Here is a 19,374-nt window from a genome sequence, read left to right as displayed (position 1 = left end):
GTTTCTGAACTAAGCCTATTTAAAATTACTATTTAATAAGCCTAAGTTGCTGAAATAAACCTGTTTAATAAGGCTATTTAATAAGCATAAGTTGCTGAAATAAGCCTATTTAATAAGCCTGAGTTGCTGAAATAAGCCTATTTAATAAGGCTATTTAATAAGTCTAAGTTGCTGAAATAACCCTATTTAATAAGCCTAAGTTGCTAAAATAAGCCTATTTAATGAGGCTATTTAATAAGTCTATTTAATAAGCCTATTTAATAAGCCTATTTAATACGCCTATTAATAAGCCTATTTAATACGCCTATTTAATACACCTATTTAATAAGTATTTAATGAGCCTATGTATTAAGTCTATTTAATAAGCCTTTTTAATAAGCCTATTTAATAAGTCTATTTAATAAGCCTATTTAATAAGCCTATTTAATATGCCTATTAATAAGCTTATTTAATACGCCTATTTAATACACCTATTTAATAAGTATTTAATGAGCCTATGTATTAAGTCTATTTAATAAGCCATTTTAATAAACCTATTTAATAAGTATTTAATGAACCTATTTAATAAGCCTATTTATTGAGCCTATTTAATAAGCCTATTTATTGAGCCTATTTAATAAGACTATTTAATAAGCCTATTTAATAAGCCTATTTATTGAGCCTATTTAATAAGTCTATTTAATACGCCTATTTAATAAGCCTATTTAATAAGCCTATTTAATAAGCCTATTTATTGAGCCTATTTAATAAGTCTATTTAATAAGCCTATTTAATATGCCTCTTTATTGAGCCTATTTAATAAGTCTATTTAATAAGCCTATTTAATAAGTATTTAATGAGCCTATTTAATCAGTCTATTTAATAGGCCTATTTAATAAGTCTAAGTTGCTGAAATAAGCCTATTTAATAAGCCTAAGTTTCTGAATGAGCCTATTTAATAAGCCTAAGTTGCTGAAATAAGCCTATTTAATAAGCCTAAGTTGCTGAATAAGCCTATTTAATAAGCCTAAGTTGCTGAATAAACCTATTTAATAAGTCTAATTTGCTGAAATAAGCCTATTTAATAAGGCTATTTAATAAGCCTAAGTTGCTGAATAAGCCTATTTAATAAGTCTAAGTTTCTGAAATAAGGCTATTTAATAAGCCTAAGTTGCTGAAATAAGACTATTTAATAAGTCTAAGTTGCTGAAATAAGCCTATTTAATAAGCCTAAGTTGCTGAAATAAGCCTATTTAATAAGGCTATTTAATGAGCCTAAGTTGCTGAAATAAGACTATTTAATAAACCTGAGTTTCTGAACTAAGCCTATTTAAAAAGGTATATTTAATAAGTCTAAGTTGCTGAAATAAACCTATTTAAAAATGCTATTTAATAAGCCTAAGTTGCTGAAATAAACCTGTTTAATAAGGCTATTTAATAAGCATAAGTTGCTGAAATAAGCTTATTTAATAAGCCCAAGTTGCTGAAATAAGCCTATTTAATAAGGCTCTTTAATAAGTCTATTTAATAAGCCTATTTAATAAGCCTATTTAATAAGCCTATTTAATACGCCTATTTAATAAACACATTTAATAAGTATTTAATGAGCATTTTTAATCAGCCTATTTAAAAAGTCTATTTAATAAGTCTATTTAATATGTCTAGTTAATATGCCTACTTAATAAGTATTTAATGAGCCTATTTAATAAGTCTATTTAATAAGTCTATTTAATAGGCCTATTTAATAAGTCTAAGTTGCTGAAATAAGCCTATTTAATAAGGCTATTTAATAAGCCCAAGTTGCTGAATGAGCATATTTAATAAGCCTAAGTTGCTGAAATAAGCCTATTTAATAAGCCTAAGTTGCTGAATAAGCCTATTTAATAAGCCTAAGTTGCTGAATAAACCTATTTAATAAGTCTAAGTTGCTGAAATAAGCCTATTTAATAAGGCTATTTAATAAGCCTAAGTTGCTGAATAAGCCTATTTAATAAGTCTAAGTTGCTGAAATAAGGGTATTTAATAAGCCTAAGTTGCTGAAATAAGGCTATTTAATAAGTTTAAGTTGCTGAAATAAGCCTATTTAATAAGCCTAAGTTGCTGAAATAAGCCTATTTAATAAGGCTATTTAATGAGCCTAAGTTGCTGAAATAAGCCTACTTAATAAGCCTAAGTTTCTGAACTAAGCCTATTTAAAAAGGTTTATTTAATAAGTCTAAGTTGCTGAAATAAACCTATTTAAAAATGCTATTTAATAAGCCTAAGTTGCTGAAATAAACCTGTTTAATAAGGCTATTTAATAAGCATAAGTTGCTGAAATAAGCCTATTTAATAAGCCTAAGTTGCTGAATAAGCCTATTTCATAAGCCTAAGTTGCTGAAATAAGCCTTTTTAATATGTCTCAGTTGCTGAAATAAGCCTATTTAATAAGCCTAAGTTGCTGAAATAAGCCTATTTAAATAGGCTATTTAATAAGCCTATGTTGCTGAATAAGCCTATTTAATAAGTCTAAATTGCTGAAATAAGGCTATTTAATAAGCATAAGTTGCTGAAATAAGCCTATTTAATAAGCCTAAGTTGCTGAAATAAGCCTATTTAATAAGGCTATTTAATAAGTCTAAGTTGCAGAAATAAACCTATTTAATAATGCTATTTAATACGCCTAATTTGCTTAAATAAGCATATTTAATAAGCCTAAGTTGCTAAAATAAGCCTATTTAATAGGCCTATCTAATAAGTCTAAGTTGCAGAAATAAGCATATTTCATAAGCATATTTAATGAGCCTAAGTTGCTGAAATGTCTATTTAATAAGTCGATTTAATAAGTCTAAGTTGCTAAAATAAGCCTATTTAATAAGGCTATTTAATAAGCCTAAGTTGCTGAAATAAGCCTATTTAATAAGGCTATTTAATGAGCCTAAGTTGCTGAAAAAAGCCTATTTAATAAGCTATTTAATGAGTCTAAGTTGCTGAAATAAGCCTATTTAATAAGGCTATTTAATAAGCCTAAGTTTCTGAACTAAGCCTATTTAAAAATACTATTTAATAAGCCTAAGTTGCTGAAATAAACCTGTTTAATAAGGCTATTTAATAAGCATAAGTTGCTGAAATAAGCCTATTTAATAAGCCTGAGTTGCTGAAATAAGCCTATTTAATAAGGCTATTTAATAAGTCTAAGTTGCTGAAATAAACCTATTTAATAAGCCTAAGTTGCTAAAATAAGCCTATTTAATGAGGCTATTTAATAAGTCTATTTAATAAGCCTATTTAATAAGCCTATTTAATACACCTATTTAATACACCTATTTAATAAGTATTTAATTAGCCTATGCATTAAGTCTATTTAATAAGCCTTTTTAATAAGCCTATTTAATAAGTCTATTTAATAAGCCTATTTAATAAGTCTATTTAATACATCTATTTAATAAGCCTATTTAATAAGTATTTAATGAGCCTATTTAATAAGCCTATTTATTGAGCCTATTTAATAAGCCTATTTATTGAGCCTATTTAATAAGCCTATTTAATAAGCCTATTTAATAAGCCTATTTATTGAGCCTATTTAATAAGCCTATTTAATAAGCCTATTTAATAAGCCTCTTTATTGAGCCTATTTAATAAGTCTATTTAATAAGCCTATTTCATAAGTATTTAATTAGCCTATTTAATCAGTCTATTTAATAGGCCTATTTAATAAGTCTAAGTTGCTGAAATAAGCCTATTTAATAAGCCTAAGTTTCTGAATGAGCCTATTTAATAAGCCTAAGTTGCTGAAATAAGCCTATTTAATAAGCCTAAGTTGCTGAATAAGCCTATTTAACAAGCCTAAGTTGCTGAATAAACCTATTTAATAAGTCTAAGTTGATGAAATAAGCCTATTGAATAAGGCTATTTAATAAGCCTAAGTTGCTGAAATAAGGCTATTTAATAAGCCTAAGTTGCTGAAATAAGCCTATTTAATAAGGCTATTTAATGAGCCTAAGTTGCTTAAATAAGCCTATTTAATAAGCCTAAGTTTCTGAACTAAGCCTATTTAAAATACTATTTAATAAGCCTAAGTTGCTGAAATAAACCTGTTTAATGAGGCTATTTAATAAGCATAAGTTGCTGAAATAAGCCTATTTAATAAGCCTGAGTTGCTGAAATAAGCCTATTTAATAAGGCTATTCAATAAGTGTAAGTTGCTGAAATAAACCTATTTAATAAGCCTAAGTTGCTAAAATAAGCCTATTTAATGAGGCTATTTAATAAGTCTATTTAATAAGCCTATTTGATAAGCCTATTTAATAAGCCTATTTAATAAGCCTATTTAATAAGCCTATTTATTGAGCCTATTTAATAAGCCAATTTAATATTCCTATTTAATAAGCCTCTTTATTGAGCCTATTTAATAAGTCTATTTAATAAGCCTATTTCATAAGTATTTAATGAGCCTATTTAATCAGTCTATTTAATAGGCCTATTTAATAAGTCTAAGTTGCTGAAATAAGCCTATTTAATAAGCCTAAGTTTCTGAATGAGCCTATTTAATAAGCCTAAGTTGCTGAAATAAGCCTATTTAATAAGCCTAAGTTGCTGAATAAGCCTATTTAATAAGCCTAAGTTTCTGAACTAAGCCTATTTAAAAATACTATTTAATAAGCCTAAGTTGCTGAAATAAACCTGTTTAATGAGGCTATTTAATAAGCATAAGTTGCTGAAATAAGGCTATTTAATAAGCCTGAGTTGCTGAAATAAGCCTATTTAATAAGGCTATTTAATAAGTCTAAGTTGCTGAAATAAACCTATTTAATAAGCCTAAGTTGCTAAAATAAGCCTATTTAATGAGGCTATTTAATAAGTCTATTTAATAAGCCTATTTAATAAGCCTATTTAATATGCCTATTTAATAAGCCTATTTAATAAGCCTATTTAATAAGCCTATTTAATCAGCTTATTTAATAAGTATTTAATGAGCCTATTTAATAAGCCTATTTATTGAGCCTATTTAATAAGCCTATTTATTGAGCCTATTTAATAAGCCTATTTAATAAGCCTATTTAATAAGCCTATTTATTGAGCCTATTTAATAAGTCTATTTAATAGGCCTATTTAATAGGCCTATTTAATAAGCCTATTTAATAAGCCTATTTCATAAGTATTTAATGAGCCTATTTAATCAGTCTATTTAATAGGCCTATTTAATAATTCTAAGTTGCTGAAATAAGCCTGTTTAATAAGTCTAAGTTTCTGAATGAGCCTATTTAATAAGCCTAAGTTGCTGAATAAACCTATTTAATAAGTCTAAGTTGTTTGAAATAAGCCTATTTAATAAGGCTATTTAATAAGCCTAAGTTGCTGAAATAAGGCTATTTAATAAGTCTAAGTTGCTGAAATAAGCCTATTTAATAAGGCTATTTAATGAGCCTAAGTTGCTGAAATAAGACTATTTAATAAGCCTGTGTTTCTGAACTAAGCCTATTTAAAAATACTATTTAATAAGCCTAAGTTGCTGAAATAAACCTGTTTAATGAGGCTATTTAATAAGCATAAGTTGCTGAAATAAGCCTATTTAATAAGCCTGAGTTGCTGAAATAAGCCTATTTAATAAGGCTATTTAATAAGTCTAAGTTGCTGAAATAAACCTATTTAATAAGCCTAAGTTGCTAAAATAAGCCTATTTAATGAGGCTATTTAATAAGTCTATTTAATAAGCCTATTTAATAAGCCTATTTAATATGCCTATTTAATAAGCCTATTTAATAAGCCTATTTAATAAGCCTATTTAATCAGCTTATTTAATAAGTATTTAATGAGCCTATTTAATAAGCCTATTTATTGAGCCTATTTAATAAGCCTATTTATTGAGCCTATTTAATAAGCCTATTTAATAAGCCTATTTAATAAGCCTATTTATTGAGCCTATTTAATAAGTCTATTTAATAGGCCTATTTAATAGGCCTATTTAATAAGCCTATTTAATAAGCCTATTTCATAAGTATTTAATGAGCCTATTTAATCAGTCTATTTAATAGGCCTATTTAATAATTCTAAGTTGCTGAAATAAGCCTGTTTAATAAGTCTAAGTTTCTGAATGAGCCTATTTAATAAGCCTAAGTTGCTGAATAAACCTATTTAATAAGTCTAAGTTGTTTGAAATAAGCCTATTTAATAAGGCTATTTAATAAGCCTAAGTTGCTGAAATAAGGCTATTTAATAAGTCTAAGTTGCTGAAATAAGCCTATTTAATAAGGCTATTTAATGAGCCTAAGTTGCTGAAATAAGACTATTTAATAAGCCTGTGTTTCTGAACTAAGCATATTTAAAAAGGCTATTTAATAAGCATAAGTTGCTGAAATAAGCTTATTTAATAAGCCTAAGTTGCTGAAATAAGCCTATTTTATAAGGCTCTTTAATAAGTCTAAGTTGCTGAAATAAACCTATTTAATAAGCCCAAGTTGCTAAAATAAGCCTATTTAATGAGGATATTTAATAAGTCTATTTAATAAGCCTATTTAATAAGCCTATTTAATAAGCCTATTTAATACGCCTATTTAATAAACACATTTAATAAGTATTTAATGAGCATTTTTAATAAGCCTATTTAATAAGTCTATTTAATAAGCCTATTTAATAAGCCTATTTAATAAGCCTATTTATTGAGCCTATTTAAAAAGTCTATTTAATAGGCCTATTTAATAGGCCTATTTAATAAGCCTATTTAATAAGCCTATTTATTGAGCCTATTTAATAAATCTATTTAATAAGCCTATTTAATAAGCCTCTTTATTGAGCCTTTTTAATAAGTCTATTTAATAAGCCTATTTCATGAGTATTTAATGAGCCTATTTAATCAGTCTATTTAATAGGCCTATTTAATAAGTCTAAGTTGCTGAAATAAGCCTGTTTAATAAGCCTAAGTTTCTGAATGAGCCTATTTAATAAGCCTAAGTTGCTGAATAAACCTATTTAATAAGTCTAAGTTGCTGAAATAAGCCTATTTAATAAGCCTAAGTTGCTGAAATAAGCCTATTTAATAAGGCTATTTAATGAGCCTAAGTTGCTGAAATAAGACTATTTAATAAGCCTGTGTTTCTGAACTATGCCTATTTAAAAAGGTATATTTAATAAGTCTAAGTTGCTGAAATAAACCTATTTAAAAATGCTATTTAATAAGCCTAAGTTGCTGAAATAAACCTGTTTAATAAGGCTATTTAATAAGCATAAGTTGCTGAAATAAGCTTATTTAATAAGCCTAAGTTGCTGAAATAAGCCTATTTTATAAGGCTCTTTAATAAGTCTAAGTTGCTGAAATAAACCTATTTAATAAGCCCAAGTTGCTAAAATAAGCCTATTTAATGAGGATATTTAATAAGTCTATTTAATAAGCCTATTTAATAAGCCTATTTAATAAGCCTATTTAATACGCCTATTTAATAAACACATTTAATAAGTATTTAATGAGCATTTTTAATAAGCCTATTTAATAAGTCTATTTAATAAACCTATTTAATAAGTCTATTTAATAAGTCTAGTTAATAAGCCTACTTAATAAGTATTTAATGAGCCTATTTAATAAGTCTATTTAATAAGCCTATTTAATAGGCCTATTTAATAAGTCTAAGTTGCTGAAATAAGCCTATTTAATAAGCATAAGTTGCTGAAATAAGCCTATTTAATAAGGCTATTTAATAAGCCTAAGTTGCTGAATAAGCCTATTTAATAAGTCTAAATTGCTGAAATAACGCTATTTAATAAGCCTAAGTTGCTGAAATAAGCCTATTTAATAAGCCTAAGTTGCTAAAATAAGCCTATTTAATGAGGCTATTTAATAAGTCTATTTAATAAGCCTATTTAATAAGCCTATTTAATAAGCCTACTTAATACGCCTATTTAATAAACCTATTTATTAAGTATTTAATGAGCCTATTTAATAAGCCTATTTAATAAGGCTATTTAATAAGCCTAAGTTGCTGAAATAAGGCTATTTATTAAGTCTAAGTTGCTGAAATAAGCCTATTTAATAAGCCTAAGTTGCTGAAATAAGCCTATTTAATAAGGCTATTTAATGAGCCTAAGTTGCTGAAATAAGACTATTTAATAAGCCTGTGTTTCTGAACTATGCCTATTTAAAAAGGTATATTTAATAAGTCTAAGTTGCTGAAATAAACCTATTTAAAAATGCTATTTAATAAGCCTAAGTTGCTGAAATAAACCTGTTTAATAAGGCTATTTAATAAGCATAAGTTGCTGAAATAAGCTTATTTAATAAGCCTAAGTTGCTGAAATAAGCCTATTTTATAAGGCTCTTTAATAAGTCTAAGTTGCTGAAATAAACCTATTTAATAAGCCCAAGTTGCTAAAATAGGCCTATTTAATGAGGATATTTAATAAGTCTATTTAATAAGCCTATTTAATAAGCCTATTTAATAAGCCTATTTAATACGCCTATTTAATAAACACATTTAATAAGTATTTAATGAGCATTTTTAATAAGCCTATTTAATAAGTCTATTTAATAAACCTATTTAATAAGTCTATTTAATAAGTCTAGTTAATAAGCCTACTTAATAAGTATTTAATGAGCCTATTTAATAAGTCTATTTAATAAGCCTATTTAATAGGCCTATTTAATAAGTCTAAGTTGCTGAAATAAGCCTATTTAATAAGCATAAGTTGCTGAAATAAGCCTATTTAATAAGGCTATTTAATAAGCCTAAGTTGCTGAATAAGCCTATTTAATAAGTCTAAATTGCTGAAATAACGCTATTTAATAAGCCTAAGTTGCTGAAATAAGCCTATTTAATAAGCCTAAGTTGCTAAAATAAGCCTATTTAATGAGGCTATTTAATAAGTCTATTTAATAAGCCTATTTAATAAGCCTATTTAATAAGCCTACTTAATACGCCTATTTAATAAACCTATTTATTAAGTATTTAATGAGCCTATTTAATAAGCCTATTTAATAAGCCTTTTTAATAAGCCTATTTAATAAGCCTATTTAATAAGCCTATTTAATAAGTCTATTTAATAAGTCTATTTAATAAGCCTATTTAATAAGTATTTAATGAGCCTATTTAATAAACCTATTTATTGAGCCTATTTAATAAGCCTATTTATTGAGCCTATTTAATGAGCCTATTTATTGAGCCTATTTAATAAGCCTATTTAATAAGTCTATTTAATAAACCTATTTAATAAGCCTAATTAATAAGCCTATTTAATAAGCCTATTTATTGAGCCTATTTAATGAGTCTATTTAATAAGCCTGTTTAATAAGCCTATTTAATAAGTATTGAATGAGCCTATTTAATAAGCCTAAGTTGCTGAATATGCCTATTTAATAAGCCTAAGTTGCTGAAATAAGCCTATTTAATAAGCATATTTGATAAGCCTAAGTTTCTGAATAAGCCTATTTAATAAGCCTAAGTTGCTGAAATAAGCCTATTTAATAAGTCTAAGTTGCTGAAATAACTATATTTAATAAGCCTAAGTTGCTGAAATAAGCCTATTTAATAAGCCTAAGTTGCTGAAATAAGGCTATTTAATAAGTCCAAGTTGCTAAAATAAGCTTATTTAAAAAGCCTAAGTTGCTGAAATAAGTATATTTAATAAGAATAAGTTGCTGAAATAAGCCTATTTAATAAGTCTAAGTTGCTGAAATAAGGCTATTTAATAAGTCTAAGTTGCTGAAATAAGCCTGTTTAATAAGTCTAAGTTTCTGAATGAGCCTATTTAATAAGCCTAAGTTGCTGAATAAACCTATTTAATAAGTCTAAGTTGTTTGAAATAAGCCTATTTAATGAGCCTAAGTTGCTGAATAAGCCTATTTAATAAGCCTAAGTTGCTGAAATAAGCCTATTTAAAAATACTATTTAATAAGCCTAAGTTGCTGAAATAAACCTGTTTAATGAGGCTATTTAATAAGCATAAGTTGCTGAAATAAGCCTATTTAATAAGCCTGAGTTGCTGAAATAAGCCTATTTAATAAGGCTATTTAATAAGTCTAAGTTGCTGAAATAAACCTATTTAATAAGCCTAAGTTGCTAAAATAAGCCTATTTAATGAGGCTATTTAATAAGTCTATTTAATAAGCCTATTTAATAAGCCTATTTAATATGCCTATTTAATAAGCCTATTTAATAAGCCTATTTAATAAGCCTATTTAATCAGCCTATTTAATAAATATTTAATGAGCCTATTTAATAAGCCTATTTATTGAGCCTATTTAATAAGCCTATTTATTGAGCCTATTTAATAAGCCTATTTAATAAGCCTATTTAATAAGCCTATTTATTGAGCCTATTTAATAAGTCTATTTAATAGGCCTATTTAATAGGCCTATTTAATAAGCCTATTTAATAAGCCTATTTATTGAGCCTATTTAATAAATCTATTTAATAAGCCTATTTAATAAGCCTCTTTATTGAGCCTATTTAATAAGTCTATTTAATAAGCCTATTTCATAAGTATTTAATGAGCCTATTTAATCAGTCTATTTAATAGGCCTATTTAATAAGTCTAAGTTGCTGACATAAGCCTGTTTAATAAGTCTAAGTTTCTGAATGAGCCTATTTAATAAGCCTAAGTTGCTGAATAAACCTATTTAATAAGTCTAAGTTGTTTGAAATAAGCCTATTTAATGAGCCTAAGTTGCTGAATAAGCCTATTTAATAAGCCTAAGTTGCTGAATAAACCTATTTAATAAGTCTAAGTTGCTGAAATAAGCATATTTAATAAGGCTATTTAATAAGCCTAAGTTGCTGAAATAAGGCTATTTAATAAGTCTAAGTTGCTGAAATAAGCCTATTTAATAAGCCTAAGTTGCTGAAATAAGCCTATTTAATAAGGCTATTTAATGAGCCTAAGTTGCTGAAATAAGACTATTTAATAAGCCTGTGTTTCTGAACTAAGCCTATTTAAAAAGGTATATTTAATAAGTCTAAGTTGCTGAAATAAACCTATTTAAAAATGCTATTTAATAAGCCTAAGTTGCTGAAATAAACCTGTTTAATAAGGCTATTTAATAAGCATAAGTTGCTGAAATAAGCTTATTTAATAAGCCTAAGTTGCTGAAATAATCCTATTTTATAAGGCTCTTTAATAAGTCTAAGTTGCTGAAATAAACCTATTTAATAAACCCAAGTTGCTAAAATAAGCCTATTTAATGAGGATATTTAATAAGTCTATTTAATAAGCCTATTTAATAAGCCTATTTAATAAGCCTATTTAATACGCCTATTTAATAAACACATTTAATAAGTATTTAATGAGCATTTTAATAAGCCTATTTAATAAGTCTATTTAATAAGCCTATTTAATAAGCCTATTTAATAAGCCTATTTATTGAGCCTATTTAATAAGTCTATTTAATAGGCCTATTTAATAGGCCTATTTAATAAGCCTATTTAATAAGCCTATTTATTGAGCCTATTTAATAAATCTATTTAATAAGCCTATTTAATAAGCCTCTTTATTGAGCCTATTTAATAAGTCTGTTTAATAAGCCTATTTCATAAGTATTTAATGAGCCTATTTAATCAGTCTATTTAATAGGCCTATTTAATAAGTCTAAGTTGCTGAAATAAGCCTGTTTAATAAGCCTAAGTTTCTGAATGAGCCTATTTAATAAGCCTAAGTTGCTGAATAAACCTATTTAATAAGTCTAAGTTGCTGAAATAAGCCTATTTAATGAGCCTAAGTTGCTGAATAAGCCTATTTAATAAGCCTAAGTTGCTGAATAAACCTATTTAATAAGTCTAAGTTGCTGAAATAAGCCTATTTAATAAGGCTATTTAATAAGCCTAAGTTGCTGAAATAAGGCTATTTAATAAGTCTAAGTTGCTGAAATAAGCCTATTTAATAAGCCTAAGTTGCTGAAATAAGCCTATTTAATAAGGCTATTTAATGAGCCTAAGTTGCTGAAATAAGACTATTTAATAAGCCTGTGTTTCTGAACTAAGCCTATTTAAAAAGGTATATTTAATAAGTCTAAGTTGCTGAAATAAACCTATTTAAAAATGCTATTTAATAAGCCTAAGTTGCTGAAATAAACCTGTTTAATAAGGCTATTTAATAAGCATACGTTGCTGAAATAAGCTTATTTAATAAGCCTAAGTTGCTGAAATAAGCCTATTTTATAAGGCTCTTTAATAAGTCTAAGTTGCTGAAATAAACCTATTTAATAAGCCCAAGTTGCTAAAATAAGCCTATTTAATGAGGATATTTAATAAGTCTATTTAATAAGCCTATTTAATAAGCCTATTTAATAAGCCTATTTAATACGCCTATTTAATAAACACATTTAATAAGTATTTAATGAGCATTTTTAATAAGCCTATTTAATAAGTCTATTTAATAAGCCTATTTAATAAGTCTATTTAATAAGTCTAGTTAATAAGCCTACTTAATAAGTATTTAATGAGCCTATTTAATAAGTCTATTTAATAAGCCTATTTAATAGGCCTATTTAATAAGTCTAAGTTGCTGAATAAGCCTATTTAATAAGCCTAAGTTGCTGAAATAAGCCTATTTAATAAGCCTATTTGATAAGCCTAAGTTGCTGAATAAGCCTATTTAATAAGCCTAAGTTGCTGAAATAAGCCTATTTAATAAGTATAAGTTGCTGAAATAACTATATTTAATAAGCCTAAGTTGCTGAAATAAGCCTATTTAATAAGCCTAAGTTGCTGAAATAAGGCTATTTAATAAGTCCAAGTTGCTGAAATAAGCCTATTTAAAAAGCCTAAGTTGCTGAAATAAGTATATTTAATAAGAATAAGTTGCTGAAATAAGCCTATTTAATAAGTCTAAGTTGCTGAAATAAGGCTATTTAATAAGTCTAAGTTGCTGAAATAAGCCTTTTTAATCAGCGTAAGTTGCTGAAATAAGCCTATTTAATAAGCCCAAGTTGCTGAAATAAGCCTACTTAATTAGGCTATTTAATAAGCCTAAGTTGCTGAAATAAGCCTATTTAATAAGTGTAAGTTGCTGAAATAAGGCTATTTAATAAGTCTAAGTTGCTGAAATAAGCCTATTTAATAAGCCTAAGTTGCTGAAATAAGCCTATTTAATAAGCCTGTTTAATAAGCCTAAGTTGCTGAAATAAGCCTATTTAATAAGCCTATTTAATAAGCCTATTTAATAGGCCTATTTAATAAGTCTAAGTTGCTGAAATAAGCCTATTTAATAAGCCTATATAATAGGCCTATTTAATAAGTCTAAGTTGCTGAAATAAGCCTATTTAATAAGTCTAAGTTGCTGAAATAAACCGATTTAAAATAAGCCTAATTTGCTGAAATAAACCTGTTTAATAAGGCTATTTAATAAGCATAAGTTGCTGAAATAAGCTTATTTAATAAGCCTAAGTTGCTGAAATAAGCCTATTTTATAAGGCTCTTTAATAAGTCTAAGTTGCTGAAATAAACCTATTTAATAAGCCCAAGTTGCTAAAATAAGCCTATTTAATGAGGATATTTAATAAGTCTATTTAATAAGCCTATTTAATAAGCCTATTTAATAAGCCTATTTAATACGCCTATTTAATAAACACATTTAATAAGTATTTAATGAGCATTTTTAATAAGCCTATTTAATAAGTCTATTTAATAAGCCTATTTAATAAGTCTATTTAATAAGTCTAGTTTATAAGCCTACGTAATAAGTATTTAATGAGCCTATTTAATAAGTCTATTTAATAAGCCTATTTAATAGGCCTATTTAATAAGTCTAAGTTGCTGAAATAAGCCTATTTAATAAGCCTAAGTTGCTGAAATAAGCCTATTTAATAAGGCTATTTAATAAGCCTAAGTTGCTGAATAAGCCTATTTAATAAGTCTAAATTGCTGAAATAACGCTATTTAATAAGCCTAAGTTGCTGAAATAAGCCTATTTAATAAGCCTAAGTTGCTAAAATAAGCCTATTTAATGAGGCTATTTAATAAGTATATTTAATAAGCCTATTTAATAAGCCTATTTAATAAGCCTATTTAATAAACCTTTTTAATAAGCCTATTTAATAAGCCTATTTAATAAGCCTATTTAATAAGTCTATTTAATAAGTCTATTTAATAAGCCTATTTAATAAGTATTTAATGAGCCTATTTAATAAACCTATTTATTGAGCCTATTTAATAAGCCTATTTATTGAGCCTATTTAATGAGCCTATTTATTGAGCCTATTTAATGAGTCTATTTAATAAGCCTGTTTAATAAGCCTATTTAATAAGTATTGAATGAGCCTATTTAATAAGCCTAAGTTGCTGAATATGCCTATTTAATAAGCCTAAGTTGCTGAAATAAGCCTATTTAATAAGCCTATTTGATAAGCCTAAGTTGCTGAATAAGCCTATTTAATAAGCCTAAGTTGCTGAAATAAGCCTATTTAATAAGTCTAAGTTGCTGAAATAACGCTATTTAATAAGCCTAAGTTGCTGAAATAAGCCTATTTAATAAGCCTAAGTTGTTGAAATAAGGCTATTTAATAAGTCCAAGTTGCTGAAATAAGCCTATTTAATAAGCCTAAGTTGCTGAAATAAGTATATTTAATAAGAATACGTTGCTGAAATAAGCCTATTTAATAAGTCTAAGTTGCTGAAATAAGGCTATTTAATAAGTCTAAGTTGCTGAAATAAGCCTTTTTAATCAGCGTAAGTTGCTGAAATAAGCCTATTTAATAAGCCCAAGTTGCTGAAATAAGCCTACTTAATTAGGCTATTTAATAAGCCTAAGTTGCTGAAATAAGCCTATTTAATAAGTGTAAGTTGCTGAAATAAGGCTATTTAATAAGTCTAAGTTGCTGAAATAAGCCTATTTAATAAGCCTAAGTTGCTGAAATAAGCCTATTTAATAAGCCTGTTTAATAAGCCTAAGTTGCTGAAATAAGCCTATTTAATAAGCCTATTTAATAAGCCTATTTAATAGGCCTATTTAATAAGTCTAAGTTGCTGAAATAAGCCTAATTAATAAGCCTATATAATAGGCCTATTTAATAAGTCTAAGTTGCTGAAATACGCCTATTTAATAAGCCTAAGTTGCTGAATGAGCCTATTTAATAAGCCTAAGTTGCTGAAATAAGCCTATTTAATAAGCCTAAGTTGCTGAATAAACCTATTTAATAAGTCTAAGTTGCTGAATAAGCCTATTTAATAAGCCTAAGTTCCTGAATAAACCTATTTAATAAGTCTAAGTTGCTGAAATAAGCCTATTTAATTAGGCTATTTAATAAGCCTAAGTTGCTGAATAAGCCTATTTAATAAGTCTAAGTTGCTGAAATAAGCCTATTTAATAAGGCTATATAATGAGCCTAAGTTGCTGATTTAAAATGCTATTTAATAAGCCTAAGTTGCTGAAATAAACCTGTTTAATAATGCTATTTAATAAGCATAAGTTGCTGAAAGAAGCTTATTTAATAAGCCTAAGTTGCTGAAATAAGCCTATTTAATAAGGCTATATAATGAGCCTAAGTTGCTGATTTAAAAATGCTATTTAATAAGCCTAAGTTGCTGAAATAAACCTGTTTAATAAGGCTATTTAATAAGCATAAGTTGCTGAAATAAGCTTATTTAATAAGCCTAAGTTGCTGAAATAAGCCTATTTAATAAGGCTATTTAATAAGTCTAAGTTGCTGAAATAAACCTATTTAATAAGCCTAAGTTGCTAAAATAAGCCTTTTTAATAAGTCTATTTAATACGCCTTTTTAATAAGCCTATTTAATAAGTCTATTTAATAAGCCTATTTAATAAGGCTATTTAATAAGTCTATTTGATAAGCCTATTTAATAAGTATTTAATGAGCCTATTTAATAAGCCTATTTATTGAGCCTATTTAATAAGCCTATTAATTGAGCCTATTTAATAAGCCTATTTATTGAGCCTATTTAATAAGCCTATTTATTGAGCCTATTTAATAAGCCTATTTAATAAGCCTATTTAATAAGCCTATTTAATATGCCTATTTAATAAACACATTTAATAAGTATTTAATGAGCATTTTTAATAAGCCTATTTAATAAGTCTATTTAATAAGCCTATTTAATAAGTCTATTTAATACGTCTAGTTAATAAGCCTACTTAATAAGTATTTAATGAGCCTATTTAATAAGTCTATTTAATAAGCCTATTTAATAGGCCTATTTAATAAGTCTAAGTTGCTGAAATAAGCCTATTTAATAAGCCTACGTTGCTGAATAAGCCTATTTAATAAGCCTAAGTTGCTGAAATAAGCCTTTTTAATAAGTCTAAGTTGCTGAAATAAGCCTATTTAATAAGCCTAAGTTGCTGAAATAAGCCTATTTAATAAGGCTATTTAATAAGCCTAAGTTGCTGAATAAGCCTATTTAATAAGTCTAAGTTGCTGAAATAACGCTATTTAATACGCCTAAGTTGCTGAAATAAGCCTATTTAATAAGCCTAAGTTGCTAAAATAAGCCTATTTAATGAGGCAATTTAATAAGTCTATTTAATAAGCCTATTTAATAAGCCTATTTAATAAGCCTATTTAATACGCCTATTTAATAAACCTATTTAATAAGTATTTAATGAGCCTATTTAATAAGCCTATTTAATAAGCCTTTTTAATAAGCCTATTTAATAAGCCTATTTAATAAGCCTATTTAATAAGTCTATTTAATAAGTCTATTTAATAAGCCTATTTAATAAGTATTTAATGAGCCTATTTAATAAGCCTATTTATTGAGCCTATTTAATAAGCCTTTTTATTGAGCCTATTTAATGAGCCTATTTATTGGGCCTATTTAATGAGCCTATTTATTGAGCCTATTTAATAAGCCTATTTAATAAGTCTATTTAATAAACCTATTTAATAAGCCTAATTAATAAGACTATTTAATAAGCCTATATATTGAGCCTATTTAATGAGTCTATTTAATAAGCCTGTTTAATAAGCCTATTTAATAAGTATTGAATGAGCCTATTTAATAAGCCTAAGTTGCTGAATAAGCCTACTTAATAAGCCTAAGTTGCTGAAATAAGCCTATTTAATAAGCCTATTTGATAAGCCTAAGTTGCTGAATAAGCCTATTTAATAAGCCTAAGTTGCTGAAATAAGCCTATTTAATAAGTCTAAGTTGCTGAAATAAGTCTATTTAATAAGCCTTTTTAATAAGTCTATTTAATAAGTCTATTTAATAAGCCTATTTAATAAGTATTTAATGAGCCTATTTAATAAGCCTATTTATTGAGCCTATTTAATAAGCCTATTTATTGAGCCTATTTAATAAGCCTATTTATTGAGCCTATTTAATAAGCCTATTTATTGAGCCTATTTAATAAGCCTATTTAATAAGTCTATTTAATACGCCTATTTAATAAGCCTATTTATTGACCATTTTTAATAAGCCTATTTAATAAGCCTATTTATTGAGCCTATTTAATAAGTCTATTTAATACGCCTATTTAATAAGCCTATTTAATAAGTATTTAATGAGCCTATTTAATAAGTCTATTTAATAAGCCTATTTAATAGACCTATTTAATAAGTCTAAGTTGCTGAAATAAGCCTATTTAATAAACCTATTTAATAGGCCTATTTAATAAGTCTAATTTGCTGAAATAAGCCTATTTAATAAGCCTAAGTTTCTGAATGAGCCTATTTAATAAGCCTAAGTTGCTGAAATAAGCCTATTTAATAAGCCTAAGTTGCTGAACAAGCCTATTTAATAAGCCTAAGTTGCTGAAATAAGCCTTTTTAATCAGCGTAAGTTGCTGAAATAAGCCTATTTAATAAGCCCAAGTTGCTCAAAAAAGCCTTCTTAATTTGGCTATTTAATAAGCCTAAGTTGCTGAAATAAGCCTATTAATAAGCCTATTTAATAAGCCTATTTAATAGGCCTATTTAATAAGTCTAAGTTGCTGAAATAAGCCTATTTAATAAGCCTATATAATAGTCCTATTTAATAAGTCTAAGTTGCTGAAATAAGCCTATTTAATAAGCCTAAGTTGCTGAATGAGCCTATTTAATAAGCCTAAGTTGCTGAAATAAGCCTATTTAATAAGCCTAAGTTGCTTAATAAGCCTATTTAATAAGCTAAGTTGCTGAATAAACCTATTTAATAAGTCTAAGTTGCTGAAATAAGCCTATTTAATAAGGCTATTTAATAAGCCTAAGTTGCTGAATAAGCCTATTTAATAAGTCTAAGTTGCTGAAATAAGGCTATTTAATAAGGCTCTTTAATAAGTCTAAGTTGCTGAAATAAACCTATTTAATAAGCCCAAGTTGCTAAAATAAGCCTATTTAATGAGGATATTTAATAAGTCTATTTAATAAGCCTATTTAATAAGCCTATTTAATAAGCCTATTTAATACGCCTATTTAATAAACACATTTAATAAGTATTTAATGAGCATTTTTAATAAGCCTATTTAATAAGTCTATTTAATAAGCCTATTTAATAAGTCTATTTAATAAGTCTAGTTTATAAGCCTACTTAATAAGTATTTAATGAGCCTATTTAATAAGTCTATTTAATAAGCCTATTTAATAGGCCTATTTAATAAGTCTAAGTTGCTGAAATAAGCCTATTTAATAAGCCTAAGTTGCTGAAATAAGCCTATTTAATAAGGCTATTTAATAAGCCTAAGTTGCTGAATAAGCCTATTTAATAAGTCTAAATTGCTGAAATAACGCTATTTAATAAGCGTAAGTTGCTGAAATAAGCCTATTTAATAAGCCTAAGTTGCTAAAATAAGCCTATTTAATGAGGCTATTTAATAAGTCTATTTAATAAGCCTATTTAATAAGCCTATTTAATAAGCCTATTTAATACGCCTATTTAATAAACCTATTTAATAAGTATTTAATGAGCCTATTTAATAAGCCTATTTAATAAGCCTTTTTAATAAGCCTATTTAATAAGCCTATTTAATAAGCCTATTTAATAAGTCTATTTAATAAGTCTATTTGATAAGCCTATTTAATAAGTATTTAATGAGCCTATTTAATAAGCCTATTTATTGAGCCTATTTAATAAGCCTATTAATTGAGCCTATTTAATAAGCCTATTTATTGAGCCTATTTAATAAGCCTATTTATTGAGCCTATTTAATAAGCCTATTTAATAAGCCTATTTAATAAGCCTATTTAATAAGCCTATTTAATATGCCTATTTAATAAACACATTTAATAAGTATTTAATGAGCATTTTTAATAAGCCTATTTAATAAGTCTATTTAATAAGCCTATTTAATAAGTCTATTTAATACGTCTAGTTAATAAGCCTACTTAATAAGTATTTAATGAGCCTATTTAATAAGTCTATTTAATAAGCCTATTTAATAGGCCTATTTAATAAGTCTAAGTTGCTGAAATAAGCCTATTTAATAAGCCTACGTTGCTGAATAAGCCTATTTAATAAGCCTAAGTTGCTGAAATAAGCCTTTTTAATAAGTCTAAGTTGC

The sequence above is a fragment of the Petromyzon marinus genome, unplaced genomic scaffold (assembly GCF_048934315.1).
Source record: "Petromyzon marinus isolate PM22_M1 ecotype Great Lakes invasive population unplaced genomic scaffold, UKy_Petmar_22M1.pri1.0 PM_G_Scaffold_4, whole genome shotgun sequence".
NCBI lineage: Eukaryota > Metazoa > Chordata > Hyperoartia > Petromyzontiformes > Petromyzontidae > Petromyzon > Petromyzon marinus.
This window is presented reverse-complemented; position numbering follows the sequence as displayed.